Raw genomic sequence first — 26688 nt, forward strand, 5'->3', positions numbered from 1 at the left:
TGAAGGAAATCGTTAAATGATTTGTAAAATCTTCCTAGTTTGGTGCGACGTAACCACAACGATCGAAGTAGGCTTTTTTCTACAATAGTCACCGTGGCATTGCGTTGGGGGCACTTGATGATGAGTTTCTGAATATGGATGAAGGCGTGTGAACAACGATGATTAAAATTATGAGAAGGCGGGCGTGTTTTCTCTTACAGATTTTAGCTGCAAGATTCAATGCATCAGAATCTACTTAAACGAATGATATAAAACCAGAGTCTGTGGACATTGAGATTACTTTACCTGTGTACATTCTACAGGAGATGACAGAACAAGACAGTGCAATATGCATAGATTATTGCGACGCTACTGCAACACGCAGAGCACGTGCTACTCTCCAGTAGCTACCGCGGCAATCCACAAAGTGGGAAAGATCTCCCCTAAGTAGAGGGATTCACTACCAAAAGGGCGTGCGAACAAACAGAGACGAGAGGGGGCGGTAGATTATTAAGGTGTGCTAGACCTATCATGTTCCGTTCGACATTTTCGAGGGGAAAAGATGACTACTGAAGGACAGCAAACAAGCTTTCTTTTCATTTTTCTACAGGCAGCTTGGGACTTCATCCAGAGACACAGTTCATCACCCAGCCTAAAAGAGGCGAGTGGGGGCGGGAGACTATTAAGGTGACTTATACATATCATGTCCTGTTCAACGTTTTCGTGGGGGAAACATGACTATTGCTGGACGACAAACAAGCGTTCGTTTCAAGTTTCTACATTTAGCTTGTGTCTTCATCCGGATACCCAGTTCGCGGCTCAGCCCACGGCCTAGATTACAAGTGTCACAAGCTAATTGCTACATATGGCCACGCTTGGGCATAACATTACTCGTCTAAAACACTGGGTGCATTTATTGAATGGTTAGGTACCGATTAACAACCAAAGAAGATATTCAATCTATATGAAAGGCGCTAGTGAATGTGTTCTGGAATAAGAATACCCTTTACTTGTACTTCACTAATGCGCAACAAATATATCGATGCAACCGATCACGAAGGAACATTGGCAAGAGGTTTGCTCGTACACTTCGTAACAAGCGCCAGATTTTCACTCTTGGAAGTATACTAAACCTAAAAAAAAATTTAAAAATAAAAAAAAATAAAAAGCTAAAGCTAGGAATGTTGTTTTAATATATACTGTATTTTGACCTGGAGACTTGTTATTTACTCAGGGACTTAATATTGAAATAAGTACTTATGTCACAGATGATGCGTGAGAGTCACAAATTTCTTATACAGGGTGACTAAAAAGTCCCGTTACCCCTAGAAATAACTAACATAAACCATTAAAAGTACTAAATAATTACATGAATTAGAAAAACAGAACGACATGAACAACAATGCATTCCAGAATTTCTATTGAGATAGGAAACATTAACTCCTCAAAGATCAGTCTATGACCGTCATTCTCATGACAAAGAATACGCTGCTAGTCACAAGATAGCGAATGAATTGCCTTTCCAAACGATTCATCGATTTGAAAAGTTATGAGTACCAAGGCGAAGTTTTAATGGGTTTGCTTATATTAGTTGAGATCAATCTATATATTAATTTATTTAGCAAGACGTTTCCCTTAGGAAACTTTCTAGTTCCACACAATTGTTTCAAATTATTATTATTCTCTGGAAATTTTTGCATACTACGAGCAGGTAGTCACTGAGTAGGCGGAACATCCAAGGTCAATGTTATGTTCTCCATAAATTCTAAGTGCCTTGATCCACGTGGAAAGAGCGGGCGTTTATAATAATTTTGAAAGGAGACCAATGCATTCCTAGCTACGCTACTGATTACCTTCAAAATAATGATTTAACTCTAATTTCTATATTCTAGCATATACTATGGTCTGTATAGAAATATGAAGTGATTTTATGTACAATCCTCTGCTCTTTTTGTTTATCAGTGAGCGCAAATATACTTAATTAATCATAACCGGCGTTTAGACTGCTTTCTGCCGTTTTGAACATACAGGTTTGTGCCAGGTGTGTGAAAGGACCATACAGATATCTTTAAAAGCATCGAGTCATGACGTCTGGATCACATGAAACAGTACAATCAGCTTGAAGAACATATTAGCCTGGAACGCATTTTTACACGTGATGAGTAATAGGTGTATTACCAATATCGGAAAGAAAACAGGAATCCATGTAATTGAAATATACCGATATCTTAGCAAATGACTCATTCAAGGTCACACAGTCTGCAAAGAAAAATTAAAGAAAACGTTTTCTGTAGTATGAAAGGATATCTAATTGTATATTTTGTAATACGTACATCACAACGAATGTACTAGAATTCCAAAACTCCGCCGTGCCATTAGTGATAAATCGATAAAGGTTAATGGTAATATATCACTAAAATTCATAGAGAATTTTTTCTATATATTTTTTGCCTTAAACGTTTGTTATTGAATTAAATATTTATATAAAAAGGAAATGTGAGAATTATCATTCTCTTAATCAGAAGCTATTAACCTATTCTCCTAGACAATTGGTCGTACCTACCATCGATGGACATCATAGAAATAATCATGAAAAGAATAACTAGATATTTTATTCTAATTACAATGGGTAAAAAAGCAGTAGCCGAGGTACAAAAAGTTAGAGTTAATATCGAAGAAAACTAGTTTCCCACTATCAGAATTATCAGCATGATAGTAGTCCCAAGGTATTGAGAACTTCTGTGTGAGACTAGAATCGAGTTTCTTTGCGAATGCAAGTGAATAACAAACGTAGATTAATGATCAATCGTTGATTTTTGAGAGCAATGAACAATTTCGAACACACTTGCTAATTAATTAAACCAACCACCTTATCGTTAAGTACGTTAACTCCAGATTCTTTACCTAGTCCCATTGATTAAGTAATTTATTCAGTGAGACGGGAGGAAATGAAAAATATTCTACGAAAAATAAACTGAAAGGGTACCGAACAATTAAGAAAAGTTCCGCAATTATTTAGGTCAGACAATACTGCTCATACTGGAACAGAGGTTATGTGTGATGAAACTTACTCCAAAGTTTGGAGACGATATACATAAGCTCCTACTCAAATTGAAGTATTCTGTCCTGCAAAATATGAGTTAAGGCAGAATATACCTACAACCGACCTGTAGAATAGACAGTGGTTCTTAACCTTTTTTCACTCACAACATACTTACTGAATGCCCCTCAGATTGTGAAATACTTGGTATCATAGAAGTGTAAGATCATAAATTTCTATTATAAAGTAGTGACTCTATGTATTCTAAGTATTATTGCTGTCGCTGGAGGCGCTGATTGGTACAGTCTATCTCAAAATTGATTTTAACTAACTAATGTGAAGTGATATTTAAATTTCAAACACCATCGACACACCTTATCAGACTGCGTGACACAACAACGTGGCGCTATATACTTTCTAAAAAAGCACTGGAATAGTGTTTTCTCTGACTTGAGAAGAAAGAAAGAAATCATACTTGTGGAATAGAACAAACTTTAAATTAGCGAATATAGAATTCAGCTGGATCGTGGCGAAGAAAGATCAAGAATAAATTTCTGTTCAGAGCAAAGAGCACTTTTTGCTTCCAATATTCACAAGTCGGCTAAAGCAACTGTCGAAAACGATATATGTCTGTGTGTAAGACGATTGCTTTAAGAACCGTGAAGCGGAAAAAAAACTTCGAAGGAAACTGCGAGAACTTCATACATTTACCATGTAAGGATCGTATAATTATTTTACCGAGCAAACAAAATATAACAGCTATTCAAGATTCATTTTGTAATGAAAGGAGAATTTATCTTCGAACACTTTTGAGTGATATCAACATTTCGAACAGAACAGAACATCATGTTGAATAACTGAAATTCATAAAAACAATTCTCGATGACTACCATTGGCCTTATGGTGTCTCGGTGGGCAACAACAAGCAGCTTTGAATGGCATTACTGGATCGTTTTGAACAGTAGACTTAAAAAGAATAATCTTCTCACGAAGGAATCGACACATATGGCCAGACACGAGAGTAACATTACACGCCTGAAACAATGTGAGTACTTACTGACTGGATAGATACCGATTAACAACCTTAAAAAGAAATTCAATCTGAACGAAAGACACTATTGGCTGTGTTGTGGAATCACAATATTCTTTAATGGTTCCTTTACTAACATCCGGAAAATAATTTTCAATGCAACTGAGTGTGATGAAACAATGTCAAATTTCCTTCGTACGTTACGTAACAACCCATAATTGATGCAAGAAGTTTACTCAAGCTCATGGACAACTTTATAACTATATATTTTGAATTTAAGACGTGTTATTTACTCAGAGACGTGATATTGAAATAAATATTTACGTCACAGAGAAAGTGCAGCAATAATTTCTTTGATCAAAATATTCCTTAAGGATTTTTCCCCTAGAGAAGAATAAATACAGCCTTAATCTACAGCACTATCTCTTGAAACATCAAAATAGTTTAAACATTCTATAAAGGAAATTTCGCTGTTCTCGCCCCCAAAAATAATAACACTGAAATCATTTTTAATTCCTACTGGATAATCTTACCAGTAATGGCATTGACTAGTTTCCTCAATCATCTCAAAAAATTATTTACAGACGAAGTATATGGTGAATTACCCGTGTGGAAATACTGACTTACTTCTAATTTCCAGGTCGGAAAAATCGCCATTGTGGACATAGGAATCACTAAGCATTAATGGCCAACGGTCACACGAAACCTGTTAAAAACCACTGGCATGGAGTATTCTCTCTGTCTTATGAAAAAGGAAAGAAATCATACTTGTGGAATAGATCGAAATTCAAATAAGCAAAAATAAAATACAGCTGGATCGTCATGAACGAAGATCAGGAATAACTTTATCGTCAGAGAAAAAACGGCAGGTGCCCCCAATATTCAAACGCCAATAAAATATCTGTGCATGTATGATGACTCCTTTAAGAATCCTCAAGCGTGGAAATATTTGAAGAGAAAAAAAGGACCTTGATGTATCCCCCAAGTAACACACATCCAATAATTGGAAAAAGCCAACAAAATATAACAGCGAGTGATTCGGGATACAATTGGTAATGAAAGAAAACTTCTTCTTCGAACATTCTCGAGCATACTCAGCATTCCAAAAAGTACAGAATATGACATTGACCTTCAATAATTACGAGTTCGTAAGGATAATTCTAGGTAAGTAACATTGAACATTATAGTACCACAATGCGTATCAATAACCGGCTCCCAATTCCAATACTGGAAACCTCGAACATTATGCTGATGAAAAATAAGCTCCCCTCTAAGGAACCGTTGCATATGACCAAACTTTCTACACTGAGATGAATGTTCATGACCAAACTTTCTACACTGAGATGAATATTCGTTAACATTAACAATCGATAGTTGTATTGTTAATTTACTATGTGTAGACAATGATTATAATGTCAAGGCGAAGTTTCTACTTAGATGTTATATAGTTTGTAAGAAAACAAGAAAAGAGTAGCATCCAGTTAAAAACTGTCATGTAGTGTGAAAACTTAAAATAAGTAACCTTTCTTAGCGTTCTTGTACCCTGTTTCGATTAAGACAGGATATCAAATTAAAGTTTATAAGAAGTCAAACTTTATTAGCAAATATGAAGTGCGATCAATGAAGAAACCAGCGCAAATTTCATTGTAGTCAACAATTGTTAGATTATATTTAACTTTAGCGACTCAATCGAGAACTACTGACCGAGACGGCATCTCCGTAAAAGTCGTGTATGTGTCAGTAGCAGATAAGTATAGATTCTTTTCATACACTAAAAGAAATCAAGAGGAAAATTTACAGGAAAATTCTATTTCTCCGCGACAAAGGGTAGATTGTAGCATAATATCGTAGCGGTGGGAATACTTTTCGAAGGATTGTGTGAATCTTGCTGATTTGTCACATACCGGGTCTCAAGTATTACTACCAAGCGAATAAAATGTGATGGCTATTGAATATGCACCTTATAATGTCCGGAGAACTAGTCTACGAACTTGTATAACATTTGTAAACTTCACTGTACCTATAATATTAGTGTATAGTGTGGATTCCTGTCACTGCAGCATGGCCCATCTTCAAGTTGCGGATCGAGGAGAAGGTCTCTTCATATAAAAGTTAGCTGCGAATATAATAAATAAACAGTCGCGGAAAGACGACAACGTATGTTACTCCAGTTTAGGTTTTGACGTGAGGCTAACAATCTCCTCCTGTGAAAAAAAAATGCCTTTTTTCACAAATATCCAAAGGAATCTTGGGCCAGGAGTGATAACTTAGGTGGACATCAGCATCAGAAATTAAAATATGGTAAAGACAATTCTCGATTAATACTGATGAATCTTAAAGTCCCAAACTATTCTGTGCTATTAACGAAAAAACTACAAGCGTTAATGGCGAAATACCATCAAAACCAACGAGGATTTTCTATCTATTTTTTTCCCTTAGATGTTTGGTTTTGAAATAAATAGTTATGTCACTGATTATACTAATTGTGAGAAATTGTGAGAATGATTATACTAATCTATTACCGTAGACAACTGGCCGTAACTACCATGGACTAAGATCATTATCATCAAAATTATATTGGGAAGAATACCCGGACCTGGACATTATATTTTATTTGGAATGGAAATAAGAGAAGTATGGAGGTACAGAAAATTGCACTTAATAGATGTAAAATAAACACCTTTCTACTATCAGCGGTATCAACACGATCGTAGCTCCACTATGTTGAGACCGTCTGTGCTACAATAGAATTGCTTTTTAAATGCAAGTAACTAGCAAATGTGGATTAATGATCAATCGTTGACTTTTTTTTGAGTAATCATCCATTCAGAAGAAACATGCTAACCAACGAAATCAACCACTTTATTGCTAAGTACATTAATTCCATAAGATTCTTTACCTAGTCTCATTGATTAGCTAATTTATTCAGTGAGACGCGCTGAAATCGAAGATATCCTACCATAAAATAAACCCACAACTGCCTGGAGTCTATTAATTTGTTTAGGATATAATGTTCTTCGAGCGCAGAGGTTAAATGTGATGAGACTTACTACTTAGTTTGCGGACGACATACAAAAGCTTCTTCTCATGTTCGAGATCTGTATCTTGCAAAGTACGACTTTAGGTAGACTATACCTACCAGCGATCTATAGAATACAGCAGTGGTTCCCAACCTTCTTTCACTGACGACATACTTTATTGAATGCCTATATTGCTGCGGGACAGTTACTTGGTTTCTCAATAAGAATAACAAATTATTACACAAATGTAAGACTATAAATTTCTATAAAGTTGTGACTCTTTGTATTACTAAGCATTAATGGCCAACGGTCACACGAAACCTGTTAAAAACCACTGGCATGGAGTATTCTCTCTGTCTTATGAAAAAGGAAAGAAATCATACTTGTGGAATAGATCGAAATTCAAATAAGCAAAAATAAAATACAGCTGGATCGTCACGAACGAAGATCAGGAATAACTTTATCGTCAGAGAAAAAACGGCAGTTGCCCCCAATATTCAAACGCCAATGAAATATGTGTGCATGTATGATGACTCCTTTAAGAATCCTCAAGCGTGGAAATATTTGAAGAGAAAAAGCAGGACCTTGAAGTATCCCCCAAGTAAGACACATCCAATAATTGGACAAAGACAACAAAATATAACAGCGAGTGATTCGGGATACAAGTGGTATGAAAGGAAACTTCTTCTTCGAACATTCTCGAGCATACTCAGCATTCCAAAAAGTACAGAATATGACATTGACCATCAATAATTAAGAGTTCGTAAGGATAATTCTAGGTAAGTAACATTCAACATTATAGTACCACAATGCGTGTCAACAACCGGCTCAAATTCCAATACTGGAAACCTCGAACATTATGCTGATGAAGAATAGGCTCCTCTCGAAGGAACCGTTGCGTATGACCAAACTTTCTACACTGAGATGAATGTTCGTTAACATTAACCATCGATAGCTGTATTGTTAATTTACTATGTGTAGACAATGATTATAATATCAAGTCTAAGTTTCTTCTTAGATGTTATATAGTTTGTAAGAAAACAAGAAAAGAGTAGCATCCAGTTAAAAACTGGAATGTAGTGTGAAAACTTAAAATAAGTAACCTTTCTTAGCGTTCTTGTACCCTGTTTCCATTAAGACAGGATATCAAATTAAAGTTTATAAGAAGTCAAACTTTATTAGCAAATATGAAGTGCGATCAATGAAGAAACCAGCGCAAATTTCATTGTATTCGACAATTGTTAGATTATATTTAACTCTAGCGACTCAATCGAGAACTACTGACCGAGATGGCGTCTCCGTAAAAGTCGTGTATGTGTCAGTAGCAGATAAGTATAGATTCTTTTCATTCACTAAAAGAAATCAAGAGGAAAATTTACAGGAAAATTCTATTTCTCCGCGACAAAGGGTAGATTGTAGCATCATATCGTAGCGGTGGGAATACTTTTCGAAGGATTGTGTGAATCTTGCTGATTTGTCACATACCGGGTCTCAAGTATTACTACCAAGCGAATAAAATGTGATGGCTATTGAATATGCACCTTTTAATGTCCGGAGAACAAGTCTACGAACTTGTATAACATTTGTAAACTTCGCTGTACCTATAATATTAGTGTATAGTGTGGATTCCTGTCACTGCAGCATGGCCCATCTTCAAGTTGCGGATCGAGGAGAAGGTCTCTTCATATAAAAGTTAGCTGCGAATATAATAAATAAACAGTCGCGGAAAGACGACAACGTATGTTACTCCAGTTTAGGTTTTGACGTGAGGCTAACAATCACCTCCTGTGAAAAAAAATGCCTTTTTTTCACAAATATCCAAAGGAATCTTGGACCAGGAGTGATAACTTAGGTGGACATCAGCATCAGAAATTAAAATATGGTAAAGACAATTCTCGATTAATACTGATGAATCTTACAGTCCCAAACTATTCTGTGCTATTAACGAAAAAACTACAAGCGTTAATGGCGAAATACCATCAAAACCAACGAGGATTTTCTATCTATTTTTTCCCTTAGATGTTTGGTTTTGAAATAAATAGTTATGTCACTGATTATACTAATTGTGAGAAATTGTGAGAATGATTATACTAATCTATTACCGTAGACAACTGGCCGTAACTACCATGGACTAAGATCATTATCATCAAAATTATATTGGGAAGAATACCCGGACCTGGACATTATATTTTATTTGGAATGGAAATAAGAGAAGTATGGAGGTACAGAAAATTGCACTTAATAGATGTAAAATAAACACCTTTCTACTATCAGCGGTATCAACACGATCGTAGCTCCACTATGTTGAGACCGTCTGTGCTACAGTAGAATTGCTTTTTAAATGCAAGTGACTAGCAAATGTGGATTAATGATCAATCGTTGATTTTTTTTGAGTAATCATCCATTCAGAAGAAACATGCTAACCAACGAAATCAACCACTTTATTGCTAAGTACATTAATTCCATAAGATTCTTTACCTAGTCTCATTGATTAGCTAATTTATTCAGTGAGACGCGCTGAAATCGAAGATATCCTACCATATAATAAACCCACAACTGCCTGGAGTCTATTAATTTGTTTGGGATATAATGTTCTCCGAGCGCAAAGGTTAAATGTGATGAGACTTACTACTTAGTTCGCAGACGACATACAGAAGCTTCTTCTCATGTTCGAGATCTGTATCTTGCAAAGTACGACTTTAGGTAGACTATACCTACCAGCGACCTATTGAATACAGCAGTGGTTCCCAACCTTCTCTCACTGACGACATACTTTATTGAATGCCTATATTGTTGCGAGACAGTTACTTGGTTTCTCAATAAGAATAACAAATTATTACACAAATGTAAGACTATAAATTTCTATGAAGTTGTGACACTATGTATTACTAAGCATTAATGGCCAACGGTCACACGAAACCTGTTAAAAACCACTGGCATGGAGTATTCTCTGTCTTATGAAAAAGGAAAGAAATCATACTTGTGGAATAGATCGAAATTCAAATAAGCAAAAATAAAATACAGCTGGATCGTCACGAACGAAGATCAGGAATAACTTTATCGTCAGAGAAAAAACGGCAGGTGCCCCCAATATTCAAACGCCAATGAAATATGTGTGCATGTATGATGACTCCTTTAAGAATCCTCAAGCGTGGAAATATTTGAAGAGAAAAAAAAGGACCTTGATGTATCCCCCAAGTAACACACATCCAATAATTGGACAAAGCCAACAAAATATAACAGCGAGTGATTCGGGATACAATTGGTAATGAAAGGAAACTTCTTCTTCGAACATTCTCGAGCATACTCAGCATTCCAAAAAGTACAGAATATGACATTGACCATCAATAATTAAGAGTTCGTAAGGATAATTCTAGGTAAGTAACATTGAACATTATAGTACCACAATGCGTATCAATAACCGGCTCCCAATTCCAATACTGGAAACCTCGAACATTATGCTGATGAAGAATAAGCTCCTCTCGAAGGAACCGTTGCATATGACCAAACTTTCTACACTGACATGAATGTTCGTTAACATTAACAATCGATAGCTTTATTGTTAATTTGCTATGTGTAGACAATGATTATAATGTCAAGTCTAAGTTTATACTTAGATGTTATATAGTGTGTTAAACCTATCATGTTCCGTTCGACATTTTCGAGGGGAAAAGATGACTACTGAAGGACAGCAAACAAGCTTTCTTTTCAGTTTCTACAGGTAGCTTGGGACTTCATCCAGAGAATTGTAATTTCACTTTTTCTTATTTCGTGGATTGTCACACCTGTCGGCAATATTCCAACCTAATTTGAACATTCAAATTTTCCATTTGTGATAGTGCCGCAGTGTTAAGTACATCTCTTTGGGTAGATGTTTCGATTTTTGCAATGCAGGCAATTTTTTCAACAACGAGTGTATGCGTTAGAAAAGGATTGAATGGTGTAAAGACCTTGGAAATGTTGGGAAAGTGTTTTGGCAATGATGCTCTAAACAAAGGTGGCGAGCACCCAATCAGCCAAGACTGAAAAACGTGAAGGAGAGTTAACAATAACATGTTTTACCGATTACAACGAGGTTGTACATTACAAATTTCTGTCCGAAAATCTGGCAGTCAACAAGGAGATAACTTGGGCATTCTGAAGCAGTAGCATGAAGCAATTCCCTTAAAAAGAAAAGATCTCTAAACAAACAACTCGTGGATTTTGTACCATGACAACGTAGCATTGCACAATGCTATCATTACCCGTGAGTTTTTCACCAGAAACGTAACGAATATTATTCTTTAGCCATCGAACTCACCGGATATAGCTCCGTGCTACATTTCTCCTGTTTAATCGACTAAGGAAACTATTACGGGGAACGCGTTTTAGCAGACGAAAGGAGATAATACCGGAATCGAAAACGGCTCTGAGGGACATATACACGTGTTATAGTCGATAGTGATACCTTCGATGAGAACAACATCTATTTTCAGGAATTGTATGAATTTTTAATTTTCTAAGAGAATTCCGGGAACTATTTGGCCAAGATGGTATGTTTCCGTGTAAGACGATTAATTTAAGAACAGTGAAGCATGCAAATGTTTCGATAATAGCTGCAAGAACCTCATACATTTACCATGTAATTAAGGTATAATAATCAAACAAAGAGAATATGATAGACATTCAAGAATCAATTCGTAATGGCTGGTAAATATTTCTTGTAACATTTTTGAATAATTTAGACTTCGTAGAAACAGTTCTTGCTGATCACCATTGAACTTTAAAGTGTCTCGGTGGACAGCAACGAGCAGATACGAGTAACATTAGTTGGTAAACTTGAATAGTACGCTGAAAAACAACAAGCTCTTATGGAAAGAATTGTTACATTATGGCCGGACCTCTCCATAACATAACACGCCTAAAACAATGTGAGCATGCACTGAATGAATAGATACGAATTAACATCCAAAAAAGAACTTCAATCTGCATGAAAGACACTAGGAACTGTGTTCTGGAATAAGAATACCATTTAGAGGTTCCTTCACTAACATGCGAACCAAATATGTCGATGCAACCGAGTATGAAGAAACATTAGCATTACCTCGTGCGCTTCTTAACAAACTTTGATGTTACGAATGTTACTAAAGGTGAAAAAACTAAAACTAAAGCTAGAAATGCCGTACTACTTATACATTTTGACCTGGAGACTTGTTATTTTCTCAGAGACTTGTTATTGAAATAAAACTTTATGTCCCCGAGAAAGCGTGAGAACCACAAGTACCTTTTACAGAGTGACCACAAAGTCCTGTTATCATTAAAAATAACTAACATAAACCACTAAACGTAAGTAAATAACTACATGGGAAGCGAATACCATGAACAACAATACTTTCGAGAAATTTTATTGAGATACTGAACATTAACTGTCCAAAGGATCAGTAGGTTGACAGTCTTCCTCATCACAAAGAATAATATGCCGCCAGCAACAAAGTAATGAACGAATTGCTCTTCCAAACGATTCATCGATTTGAAAACCTGTGAGCAGGATCGGGAAGTTTTGATGAGTTTTCATACATTAGTTGTGATCATTTTATGCATTAATTTATTTAGGAAGAAGTTTCTCTTAAGAAAGCTTCTACTTTCGTGCAATTGCTTCAAATAATAACTATTATTATATTCTGCGCAACATTTTGCATACTATGAGAAGATAGTCAGTGACTTGACGGAACATCCAAGATCAATATTAAGTTTTTTAATGTAATTGACCAGCAAATTTGTATTAAAGATCAGTCGCGGATTTTTCACAGTAACCAACCAAACCGAACACCCATGCTAATTAATGAAATCATTCACCTTATCGTTAAGTACGTTAGTTCAAACAGATTTTTTTTTATCTAGTCTCATTGATTAGGTAATTTATTCTGTGAGACGCGCAGAAACGGAAGTTCTTCTGCGACAAAATAAACTCTTATGTGTCCGTCCATTATTTAGGTTAGAGAACATTCCTTCGAGCAAATAGAGTATGCGTGATGAGTCCGAGTTTGGAGACGAATACATAATATCCTGCTCAAATCCGAGTCCTCTATCCTGCAAAATACGACCTCAAGTAGAAAATATCTACGACTGATCTATAGAATAGAGCAGTTGTTCTGAACCTTTTTGTATGACAACCTTAATAAACGACCAAGACATTGCAACACACACACTTCATTTCTTGTTAATTTCTCAGAAGTAGTGAATGTATTACTAAGCATTGTTTCTCTCATTTGGGGCTCTTACCGGTACAGTTTATCTCAAAATTGATTTTAACTAATTAATTAATGAGAAACTACATAATTTATACGGTTTACCCAACATTGCAAACATCTAGGAGGCTTAGATGGACAGGTCATGTAGCTAGAATGGAAGACCTAGGAAAACGACCCTTAGGAAGACCTAGGAGCAGATGGGAGGACAATATTAAGATGGATCTCGCAGAGATAGGAATACAAAGTAGAAACTGGATCCAATTAGCTAAGGATAGAAGTCAGTGGAGAGCTTTTGGAAACTTGGCATTGAACCTCCGGGTTCCATAGGCCATAGAGATAGTTAGTTAATTAAGGAATATCGACAATTAAATTTTAAACTTTTGCGACACATCTTATCCGACTGCGTGACACACGAATGTGTCGCGACATACCTGTTAACAAGTGCTAGAATAGAGTATTCCCTCTGTGTTGAGAAAAAGAAATGATATACTTGGAAATGAACACACATCGATATAGCAAATACAGAATTCATCTGGATCGTGACAAACGAAGATCAGGAATAAGTTTCTCATCAAAGAAAAGAAGGAATTTTGCATACAATATTCATACGCCCGCTAACGCAACTCACGCCAATGATATATGTGTGCGTGTAAGACGATAAGTTTAAGAATCGTGAAGAATGTGAAACCTTCGAGGATAGCTGCAAGAACCTCATACATTTACCATGTAAGAATGATCTAATAATTTTACCAGCAAAGAGAACATAACAGCTATAAAAGATTCAACTCTTATTGGCGATCTCAGTATTTCGAGTAGTACAGAATATCATGTTGAGCATCAATAACCTAAATTTCCTAAACATATTTCTCGGTAAGAACTATTGAATATTATATCTCGGAGGGTACCAATAGGCGGAAGGAGGCGGGAGAGTATTAAAGTGCCTTAGAGATATAATGACCTGTTCGACATTTCCCGGGAGGGGCAATACATGACTATTGTAGGATGACCAACAAGCGTTCCTTTCAGGAGACTTAATCCCGAGAACCAGTTCGCTGCTCAGCCTACGTCCTTGATTGCATGTGTCACAAGCCAATCAAGGCATGACATTAAATTTGTTGCGCTAGTGCAACTGTTCCTTTGAACTGCCTGAACAAAGTAGCAACTTGTCGTTATTTCAACTGAAACAGATGTTTATACTGTTATTGTTATGTATGAGTTAACTTAAAAAGGTTCAAGGTACGTGTGAGTATGATCTTATTTGACAGAAATAAAAATCATTTCAATGTAACAATCTTTGAAAGTGATGATTAAAATTATGCCAACGTTGTCGTGTATTTTCTTACAGATTTTAACTCCAAGATTCAATACATCAGAATATATACATTACTGAAATCAATCCAGAATCTGTGCACACCGAAATCACGTAACCAGTATTCACATTGCAGGAAATCGCCCAAAAGATCACTACTGATCCATAGTTTAGTGCGACGCTACCGTAGAAGCGGAGCACGCGATATTCCACAATAGCTAATGTGGGAATGCGCCACCTCAGCGAAATCTGTTCTCAGGGGCTTTCTCGGTCCCGAAGTACCTTGTGGGAACAAAAAGAGGAAAGTGGGGGCGGGAGACTCTTAAAGTGCGTTGCAGACATCACGAACTGTTTGACGTTTTCGCGGGGAGACTAAAGTGACTTTTCTAACATTACAAAGAAGCTTTCCTTTCTTCTTTCAGCAGCTAGCTTGGGACTTCTTCCTTAGAGTCCCTTCGTGGCTCAGACTAAGGTATGATTGCATGCATCATAAAACCAACCAAAGCATCATATTAAATTGGTTCCCGAAGTGCGGCTGTTCTTTGCAAAGTCTGAGAAAAACTTTTAAGTTGTCGTTATTTCAATTCAAGCAATGTTTATACTGTTTTGTTAAGCATGAGTTAACTTTCAGAAGTTTAGAGATAAGTGTGAGAACGAATTTATTTCATGGAAATGAAAGTTGTTTGAATGCAACAACTTTTGACAATGACGGTTTTAGGTCATGGCAACACTACCGTGTTGTCTGTTACACACTAACTACAAGATTAAATACATCAGTATGGATTTGCAAGCCTGAAATTAATCCATAATCTGTGCACGTAAGATTCCTTTACCTTTATTATATTTGCAGGTAATCGCAAAACGTGTTAGTAAAATATACATATTTTTGTGTTATGGCACCGCAACATTAAGAGTACGCGCTATTGTACAATGATTACCGTAGCAATGCGCAACATGGGAGAAATCTCCCTCCAGAGTGCTTGGAAACAAAACAGGAGTCCGCAGGCGGGACATTACCAAGGTTCGTTAGAGATATCACGACCAGTTCGACTTTTTCCGGGGAGACAAGAGCCGACTACTCTAAGACAATAAACAAGTTAGTCGCATAGTCTACATCCTTGATTACTAGTGCAACAAACTAATCAACGCATGACATGAAATTTGTTATGGTAGTGCAACTGTTCGTTGAAAAATCTCGAGAAATTTGTAAGTTATCGTTATTTCAATTGAAACAAATGTTTATGTGGTTATCGTTATGTATGAGTTAACTTATAGAAGTTTCAACATATGTATGAGTATGACCTTACTTGCGGGAAATAAAGGTTGTTTGAATGCAATAACGTCTGACGATGACGGTTTAAGTTATGCCAACACTGTACTGTTTTCTCTTACTGACTTTAACTACAAGAGTCAATACGTCAGAATATATTTACACTACTGAAATCAATCAAGAATATGTGCACGCCAAAATCACGTTCCATTATTCTCACTGCAAAAAATCGAACAAAAGATCACTACTAATCCATAGTTTAGTGCGACGGTACAGTCGAAGCGGAGCAAGCGCTATACCACAATAGCCAATGTGGGAATGCGCAACCTCAGCGAGATCTCTTCTTAGGGGCTTTCTTGGTCCCGAAGTACCTTGTGGGAACAAAAAGAGGAAAGTGGGGGCGGGAGACTCTTAAGGTGCGTTATAGACATCACGAACTGTTTGACGTTTTTGCGGGGAGACTAAAGTGACTTTTCTAACATTACAAAGAAGCTTTCCTTTCTTCTTTCTGCAGCTAGCTTAGGACTTCTTCCTTAGAGTCCCTTCGTGGCTCAGACTAAGGTATGATTGCATGCATCATAAAACCAACCAAATCATGATATTAAATTGGTTCCCGAAGTGCTGCTGTTTTTTGCAAAGTCTGAGAAAAACTTTGAAGTTGTCGTTATTTCAATTCAAGCAATGTTTATACTGTTTTGTTAAGCATGAGTTAACTTTCAGAAGTTTAGAGATAACTCTGGCAACTCTGGATTGTAGATAGAAGTCTTCTTCAGATCGAGTGCTTAAAAATATGTAATTGTGTAATTTCTGTGGTGTTGGCTGTAATATCTTCATACTGGAACAGTGCCGTAAGTAACAGTGAACATATTCAACAAATAACTATTAATATATATGAAGAATATTTACTTTTATATTAAAATATTTGAGTGTGACTGAATGTAAATAACTAAGCAAGGCCTTGTAAGCGTTGCCAACCCACTCTATTCTTATAAGCACTTTCGATATATCGAAGAACTGGAATCGAAATGAGTTGTGGTGAGTGTCAGAAACCTGTCCCACGGCAGGAAGCTTTAAGCAAAGTACAGTGCGGAGCTTGTTTAAATTATTGGCATGCTAAATGTGTTCGATTAAAAGAATCTGATGTTGACTATTTAAAAAATGAAAAACAATTGTGGTTTTCTAATGTATGCCAAAAGTCAAGACGTTCCAGTATGCATGGTGATACGGAATCAGCAGAGTATCCAACTCTCGCGGAAATATACATGTTATTACAAAGTTTAAAGAAAGATATAGGTGATTTGAAAAAGAGTAATACTGAAAGAGAACAGGAACTAGGTAAATCGTTAGACCTTGCGCATGAAAAACTTGACGAAACTATGAACATAATTAAAAATCAATCCGAAACCATAGGTGAATGTATAAAAACAATAGAACAGTTAAAGGAAGAAAATATTTCACTTAAAAAACAACTAAAGGATGCTCAGCTAGAAAGGGATGAAATTGAACAGTACGGAAGAAGAAACACTATCGAAATATATGGTATTCCGGAGAAACAGAACGAAGATACATACGAAATTGTAAAAAATGTAGGTAGGGTGTTAGATATTGATATTACACGGGAATCTATTGATGTTTGTCACAGATTAAAGAAACTTCCGCATCAAACAGATAGTGGCATTATTGTCAAATTTGTAAGAAGAGAAGATAAAGATAAATTTTTAGCTAGAAGGAAAGTAAAAAGAAATCTAAGTATAAATCAACTGGGCTATATGAATGAAGGTATTGTCTATATCAACCAAAGTTTAACTGCATACCGGAGAAAAATCTTTTGAAACGCGAGAAAATTGAAACGCGAGAAAAGTTATGCTTTCTTATGGGTAGATAATGTAGGGCGAATATTTTTGAGAAAAAGTCAAGGTGATTCTGTGATACAGTTAAAAACTTTAGAAGATGTAAACTCATTGTTGTAAAATATTTTTGTAAAGTAAATAAAAACTGATAGTTAGTCCAGACAGTAGTACGTTAAATATCTACTATCAAAATGTTAGAGGATTAAGGACAAAAACAAACGATCTATGTCTAAATACTTCACAATGTGATTATGATATAATTATATTAACAGAAACTTGGCTTAAACCTGATATTGTCGACTCAGAAATGTTTGATTATAATTATAAAGTGTATAGGAAGGATAGACTATATAAAAAAGGTGGTGGAGTACTCATAGCAATTAAAAACAAGTTTGCAGCCACTAATATGGAGATACGTAATGAGCTTGAGAATTTGTGTGTTAAGGTAGTTGCATATTGTAAAACATTTTATTTTGTAACTCTATACTTCCCCCCTGTTTCATGTTTAAATCATTATCTAAATTTCTTTCAAATATTTGAAGAAAATGACTTGTTTCAGAAAAATAACGTGTTAGTGGCTGGAGACTTTAATCTACCACTAGTTACAGGTACAGACTATAATTTCTTGAACGGTGGTGAATGCTATCGCTCATTAGCTAATTTTTGAGCCTACAAAATCTTCATTCTTTAAATAATATAAAAAACTATTTTTGTAGAACTTTAGACTTAGTGTTTAGTAATATTTCGAATTGTATTGTTGTACAAAGAAGTGAATTGCCGATTATAAATGAAGATAACCATCATCCTTCACTAGAAATCACTATTCCGTTTAAAGGGCAAAATTATCCACTAAAAAATGAAACAAAAATTATATTCAACTTCCAGAAAGCTAATTTTTTAAAACTATATCAATTAATTCGAGAAGTTGACTGGTCGGTTTTAAAACAACTTAGTAATGTTGATGATGCAACTAACGCATTTTATGATATAATAAATAAGATAATCATTGATACAGTACCTAAAACGCGAAAATATAGTATGAGAAAATATCCGTGCTGGTTTACAAAAGATATAATAAATAAGTTAAAATTAAAAGAACATTATAGGAAGCACATGAAAGACTCAGAATATAATAAACATATGTATAAGGAGATAAGAAAAGATACAAAGAAAATTATTCGTAAGGCGTATGAACATTATATTAGGGAAAGCGAAATTGAGGTTAAAAAGGATGTAAAATCTTTCTGGTCATATATAAAATGTAAACAGAAGAATAATAATATGAAAGCGGTAGTATGACGTTAAACGGTAATACATTGAACACAAACAAACTAATTTTTGATGGTTTTGCAAATTATTTTAAATCAGTATATGATAAAAATATATCATCATACAATCCTCCTGAGGAAGAACATATGGAGGTAAGCAACTGTTTAGAAATTGATAGAGTGTCAAATGAAGAGTATAGGAAAGCTATTAAGAAGTTAAAACCTAAAAAATCATGTGGACCAGATGGTATTCCTCCATATGTGATAAAAGCATGCTCGGAAATACTACTAGAACCACTGTCTATAATTTTCAATTTAATACTTAAAACCCAAACGTTTCCTGAAATCTGGAAAATTACTAAAGTATCACCAATCTTTAAAAATGGGGATGAGAGTAAAATAGAACATTATAGACCGATAGCCATAATTTGTGCACCAGTAAAAGTTTTCGAACAAATATTATATGATCGTGTTTTTAACCATGTAAAGAACTATATTTGTGAAAACCAGCATGGATTTTACCCTGGACGATCGACGGTAACAAATTTGCTTAATTTCACTCAATTCGTTCTTGAAGCTATTCATGATCGCAAACGAGTAGACACAATATATATTGATTTTGCAAAGGCATTTGACACAATTAATCATGACATACTACTTAGAAAACTCTCAAGGTTTGGATTCTGATCAAATTTACTAAAATTGTTTAAATGTTACCTGTATAAGAGAAAACAGTATGTATACTTCAATCACACAAGATCATTCAGTTATAATATTAATTCCGGTGTCCCGCAGGGCTCAAACTTAGGACCCTTATTGTTTCTACTTTTTATAAATGACCTCCCAAAATACGTTAAATATTCCAAATGTTTATTATATGCTGACGATTTAAAATTATACAAAGATATACAAGAAAATCAGGATGTATTAAAACTGGATGAGGATCTAAATAACATATATCAGTGGAGTATAGAAAATAAATTATATTTTAATACTACCAAGTGTAAATTCATGATATTTTCAAAGCAAAGAAGGTTAACTAAAATTAATCCCTATAAGATAGATAACAAAGTATTAGAACGTGTATATACATATAAAGATTTGGATATTACTTTCAGTTGTGATATGTCTTTTAATAAACATACATTGTTGCTAACACATAACGCTTTTAAGCAATTAGGATTTATAATAAGAAACACGAAAATGTTTACAAACATTGATGTTATAGGAACTATTTTTAAAAGTATTGTAAGATCAAAGATGGAGTACGCCTTGGTGATCTGGACTACGAAATACGCAACTCAAAACAATCAATTAGAAGCAATTCAGAAAAGGTTTTTAAGGTATCTATACTACAAGAAAACTGGACAATCGCAATTACTAATAAAATTTCGTATTCCAGACTACTAGGTGAATTTAATTACTCAACTTTTTCGGATAGATGTGTTATTCTACAAGAAATGTGTTTATTTAAAATAGTAAATGGTAAATTCGATAACAGTGAGTTTTTGCAGTATATCAAATTCAATATAAAATCAAGAACTTTAAGAACGAGGAAATTATTATGGTATGCAACTGCAAAAACAAACACATACAACAACTCACCTTTAATAAGATTATGTTCACTATATAATAATATAGCTAAGAGTATCGATGACATTGACTTAAGTTTGAAAGAAAAAATATTTAAAAAATTATTGAACAGATATTTGTGTGAAATTAAGTTAAATGGAAGACGTAATTAATATTAGATATTACTATATTAACTACGATAATGACATTTGATTATTTTTTTTTCATGTTATTGTAATGTACAATATTCATGGGTAGCACATGGATGTGTGCATGTGAAATGTGCGAGATATATATGTGTGTTCGTCTATATATATTTGCATGTATAAATATTGGTGTATTATATGTTTATGTATGTATATGTAAGTGTATATATGTATTATGTATGTATGTATATTTCTAGAATGAGAGCATGAGTTAGTGCTTCATAAAATGTATGCATTGATCTGTGGAATGTCCGTATACTAAGTTATATACTGTATTTGCTTATTGCTAGCTTAATATTCTTAATATTTTCATTTTTAATTTTTTCATTTATAAATTTCTGTTTTACTTATTATTATTATTATGTAATAATGTAATCAATAGTGTACACCTCCTATAATTGGAGAGATCTCTCTGTTGGAGGAAATAAATAAATAAATAAATAAAAGTGTGAGAACGAATTTATTTCATGGAAATGAAAGTTGTTTGAATGCAACAACTTTTGACAATGACGGTTTAGGTCATGGCAACACTACCGTGTTGTCTGTTACACACTAACTACAAGAGTAAATACTTCAGTATGTATTTGCAAGCCTGAAATTAATCCAGAATCTGTGCACGTAAGATTCCTTTACCATTAGTATATTTGCAGGTAATCGCAAAACATGTGTGATTTTACATATTTTTGTGTTATGGCACCGCAACAAGAAGAGTACGCGCTATTGTACAATGATTACCGTAGCAATGCGTAACATGGGAGAAATCTCCCTCCAGAGTGCTTGGAAACAAAACAGGAGTCCGCAGGCGGGACATTACCAAGGTTCGTTAGAGATATCACGACCAGTTCGACTTTTTCCGGGGAGACAAAAGCCGACTACTCTAAGACAATAAACAAGTTAGTCGCACAGTCTATATCATTGATTACTAGTCCAACAAACTAATCAACGCATGACATGAAATTTGTTATGGTAGTGCAACTGTTCGTTGAACAAACTCGAGAAGTTTCCAAGTTATTGTTATTTCAATTGAAACAAATGTTTATGCTGTTATCGTTATGTATGAGTTAACTTATAGAAGTTTCAACATTCGTATGAGTATGACCTTACTTGCGGGAAATAAAGGTTGTTTGAATGCAATAACGTCTGACGATGACGGTTTAAGTTATGCCAACGTTGTCGTGTATTTTCTTACAGATTTTAACTCCAAGATTCAATACATCAGAATATATACATTACTGAAATCAATCCAGAATCTGTGCACACCGAAATCACGTAACCAGTATTCACATTGCAGGAAATCGCCCAAAAGATCACTACTGATCCATAGTTTAGTGCGACGCTACCGTAGAAGCGGAGTTCGCGCTATACCACAAATGCCAATGTGGGAATGCGCAACCACAGCGAGATCTCTTCTCAGGGCCTTTCTTGGTCCCGAAGTACCTTGTGGGAACAAAAAGAGGAAAGTGGGGGCGGGAGACTTTTAAGGTGCGTTATAGACATCACGAACTGTTTGACGTTTTTGCGGGGAGACTAAAGTGACTTTTCTAACATTACAAAGAAGCTTTCCTTTCTTCTTTCTGCAGCTAGCTTAGGACTTCTTCCTTAGAGTCCCTTCGTGGCTCAGACTAAGGTATGATTGCATGCATCATAAAACCAACCAAAGCATCATATTAAATTGGTTCCCGAAGTGCTGCTGTTCTTTGCAAAGTCTGAGAAAAACTTTGAAGTTGTCGTTATTGCAATTCGAGCAATGTTCATACTGTTTTGTTAAGCATGAGTTAACTTTCAGAAGTTTAGAGATAAGTGTGAGAACAAATTTATTTCATGGAAATGAAAGTTGTTTGAATGCAACAACTTTTGACAATGACGGTTTAGGTCATGGCAACACTACCGTGTTGTCTGTTACACACTAACTACAAGATTAAATACATCAGTATGTATTTACAACCCTGAAATTAATCCAGAATCTGTGCACGTAAGATTCCTTTACCTTTATTATATTTGCAGGTAATCGAAAAACATGTTGGGAAAATATACATAGTTTTGTGCGATGGTATCGCAACAAGAAGAGTACGCCCTATTGTACAATGATTACTGTAGCAATGCGCAACATGGGAGAAATATCCCACCAGATTGCTTGGGACCAAACAGGAGTACGCGGCGGGACATTACAAATGTTCGTTAGATATATCATGACCTGTTCGACTTTGTCCGGGGAGACAAAAGCCGACTACTTTAAGACAACAAACAAGTTAGTCGCACAGTCTACATCCTTGATTACAAGTACCACAAACTAATCAAGGCATGACATTAAATTTGTTGCTGTAGTGCAACTGTTCGTTAAATAGTCTTGATAAAATTGCAACTTGTAGTTAATTCAATTGAAACAAATGTTTATACTGTTATCGTTATGTGTGAGTTAACTTATACAAGTTTCAACCTACGTGTGAATATGACCTTCCTTGCGGGAAATAAAGGTTGTTTGAACGCAATAACTTTTGACGATAATGATTTAAGTTATGCCAACACTGTACTGTTTTCTCTTACATACTTTAATTACAAGATTCAATACGTTGAATATACTTACACTACTAAAATCAATCCAGAATCTGTACACGCTGAGATTACTTCACCAGTATTCAGTTTACAGGAAATTGCAAAATGGCTCATACTTTACATAGCAATAAATAGTTTAGTGCGACCATACCGCATCTAGCAGAGTAGAAGCTATTTTAAAATAGTTACCGTGGCAATTCGCAACGTGGGCGAGATATTCCCCGATGCGTTTTCGGTCCCGAAGGTTGTGTTCTATGAAAAAGAAGCATGTGCGGAAGGGAGTCTATTAACGTGCTTCAGGCATATCATGACCTGTTTGACGTTTTCAGTTACGGAAGATAAATATTATAGGACGACAAACAAGCGTTCCTTTCAGCAGCTAGGGGACTTCATCACGAACTGTTTGACGCTTCCGCGGGGAGACTAAAATGACTTTCCTAGACTTACAAAGAAGCTTTCCTCTCTTGTTCCTGCACCTAGCTTGGGACTTCATCCTGAGACCAAGTTCGTTGCTCTGCCTACGGCATGCAACAACTTTTGACAATCACGGTTTAAATCAGACTTTAACTACTGTGACTGCCGTTTTATTTGTTACACACTTTAACTACAAAGTGGAATACATTAGAATATATTTACACGACTGAAATCATTCCAGAATCTGTGCACCCTGGGATAGCCTTACCAGTATTCAGTACGCAGGAAATCGCAAAACACCTTAATACAATATGCATAGTTCAGTGCTACTCTACCGCAACAAGCAGAGTACGCGCTATTACACAACAGTTACTATGACAATGCGTAACGCAGGCGACATCTCTCCTCAAGGGGCGTTTCCGGTCATCACAAGTTCGCGCGGGAACAAAAACAGGCGAGTGGGAGCAAGAGATATTTAAGGTGCGTTAGAGATATCACCAACTTTTTGACGCTATCGCGGGGAACCGAACATGACTTTTGCAGAATGATAAAGAAGCTTTCCTTTAGATTCTACAGCTAGCTTCCAACTTCATTCCAAGAGGCAGTTCGTAGCTCAGTCTACGGCCTTAATTACATACGTCATAAACCAATGAAAGCATGACAATGAATTTCTTATTGAAGTTCAGCTGTTCCTTGAACAATTTGAAGAATGTTGCAAATTGTCGTTACTCAAGTATTCTGTCCTGCAAAATACGACTTAAGGTAGAATATACCTACGAGCAACCTGTAGCATAGAGCAGTGGTTCTGAACCATTTTTCATTGGCAACATACTTTACCCTTCAGACTGCGACACACATACTTGATTTCTTATTAATAATAACATAAATTACAGTACCGACTCTATGTATTACAAAGCATTGTTGCTGTCGCTGAAAGCGCTGATTGGTACAGTCTATCTCAAAATTCATTTTAAATAATTAATTAATGTGTAATGATATTTACATTATAAACTCCTGCGACACACCTTATCGGACTGCGTGACACAACAATGTGTCGCGACAAACCTGTTAAGAAGCACTGGAGTGTAGTCTTCTCTGTCTTGAGAGAAAGGAAAGGCAATTGTCGATTTGTATGAATATCATATTAGCGAATATAGAATTCAGCTGGATTGTGAGGAACGAAAATCAAGAATAAATTTCTCGGCACAGCAAAGATTTTCTTTCGAATATTCACACGTCGGCTAAAGTAACTGTCGCCAACGATATACTACTTTCATGAAAAATTTCACGCAATCACCACTGTCCGGTGCTTCCACTCACTTGATTTCACTTTTTTTTCGTGGATAGTCACACCTGTCGGCAATATTCCAACCTACTTTGAACATTCAAATTTTCCATTTGTGAAAGTGACGCACTGTTAAGTACATCTCTTTGGGTGCATGTTTCGATTTTTGCGATGTAGACAATTTTTTCAACAACGAGTGCATGCTTTAGAAAAGAATTCAACGGTGCAAAGACCTTGGAAATGTTGGGAAAGTGCTTCAGAAATCATGCTCTAAACAGTCGTGTCGAGCACAAAATCAGCCAAGACCAAAAACCCACGTCGTTTTCAGTCGAAGATAGTTAACAATAACTGTTTCACAGATTAAAACGAGCTTATACATTAAAAATTTCCGCCACAAAATCTGGCAGTCAACAAACAAATAATTTGAGCATTGTAGGCATAGGAATCACAAATGAGTTTCTGTACGATTATCATTACTTTATTCAAACTAATGAGTGCAAATATGGTCAATTAATCACAACTGACGTTTCGATTGCTTTCTACCGTTTTGAACATACAGATTAAAGTTTTTGCGAAGGAAGTGATACGAAAGAATGTAATAGACCTACTTAACTTGGAGAGAATCATGACATGTCTGAGGACCAGGCACAGTCCAATAATGAACAGGTGATCCTGGAAGGTCTTTTGACAGGTGATGAGTAATAAGGTTACTATTAATTGAATGAATAAAACCCGGAACCCATACAGTAAAAATATACCGATTCCATACAAAATGAAAAATTCAATGTCACTCAGACTGCGAAGAAAAATTCAAGTAGACTTAATTGTTTTCAGCAATATGAGATGGATTCTAACAGTCGTAGGCCACTACGAATGCACTATGATAAGACAAAATTCACCAAAAAATTCCTTTTGCCAATGGTGAAATATCACTAAAATAAATAGAGATTCTCTACCTATATTTTTTGCCTTAGACGTTTCTTATTAAAATAAAGATTTATGTTACCGAGAAATACTGAGAATCATGATTTTATTTTATTACCGTAGACAACTGGCTGTAGCTACCATGGACTAAGATCACTATCAACAAAATTATATGCGAAGAATAACAACACAGTTTATTTTATTTGCAATGGAAATAAAAAGAAGTATGGAGGTACAGAAAATTCGAGATAATAAATTATTAAAAAACACTTTTCCACTATCAAAGGTATCACCATGATCGTAGCTCGACAATATTGAGAGCTTCTGTGCGATAATAGAATTAGATATATAAAAAAATGTTAATCGATGTACAAGAAACATCTTTCTACTAAGAGAACTATCACCATGATCGCAGCTCGACGATATTGAGTTTCTGTGCGAGAGTAAAATTGTTTTCTAAATGCAAGTCACTAGCAAACGTGGATTAATGATTATCCCCAGACCTTTGAGAGCAATTAAGTATTCTGAACACACGTTATAATTAACGAAATCAACCACTTTATCGTTAAGTACATTAATTCGATGAGATTCTTTAGCTAGTCTCATTGATTATGTAACTTATTCAGTGACACACGCTGAAATGGAAGATATCCTACCAAAAAATAAACTCACAACTGTCTGGAGTCTATTCTTTAGATTAGAGAAAAATGTTCTTCGAGCGCGAACGTTAAATATGAT

This window comes from Thermobia domestica, chromosome 2 (genome assembly GCF_964235325.1).
Source record: "Thermobia domestica chromosome 2, izTheDome1.hap1.1, whole genome shotgun sequence".
Lineage (NCBI taxonomy): Eukaryota > Metazoa > Arthropoda > Insecta > Zygentoma > Lepismatidae > Thermobia > Thermobia domestica.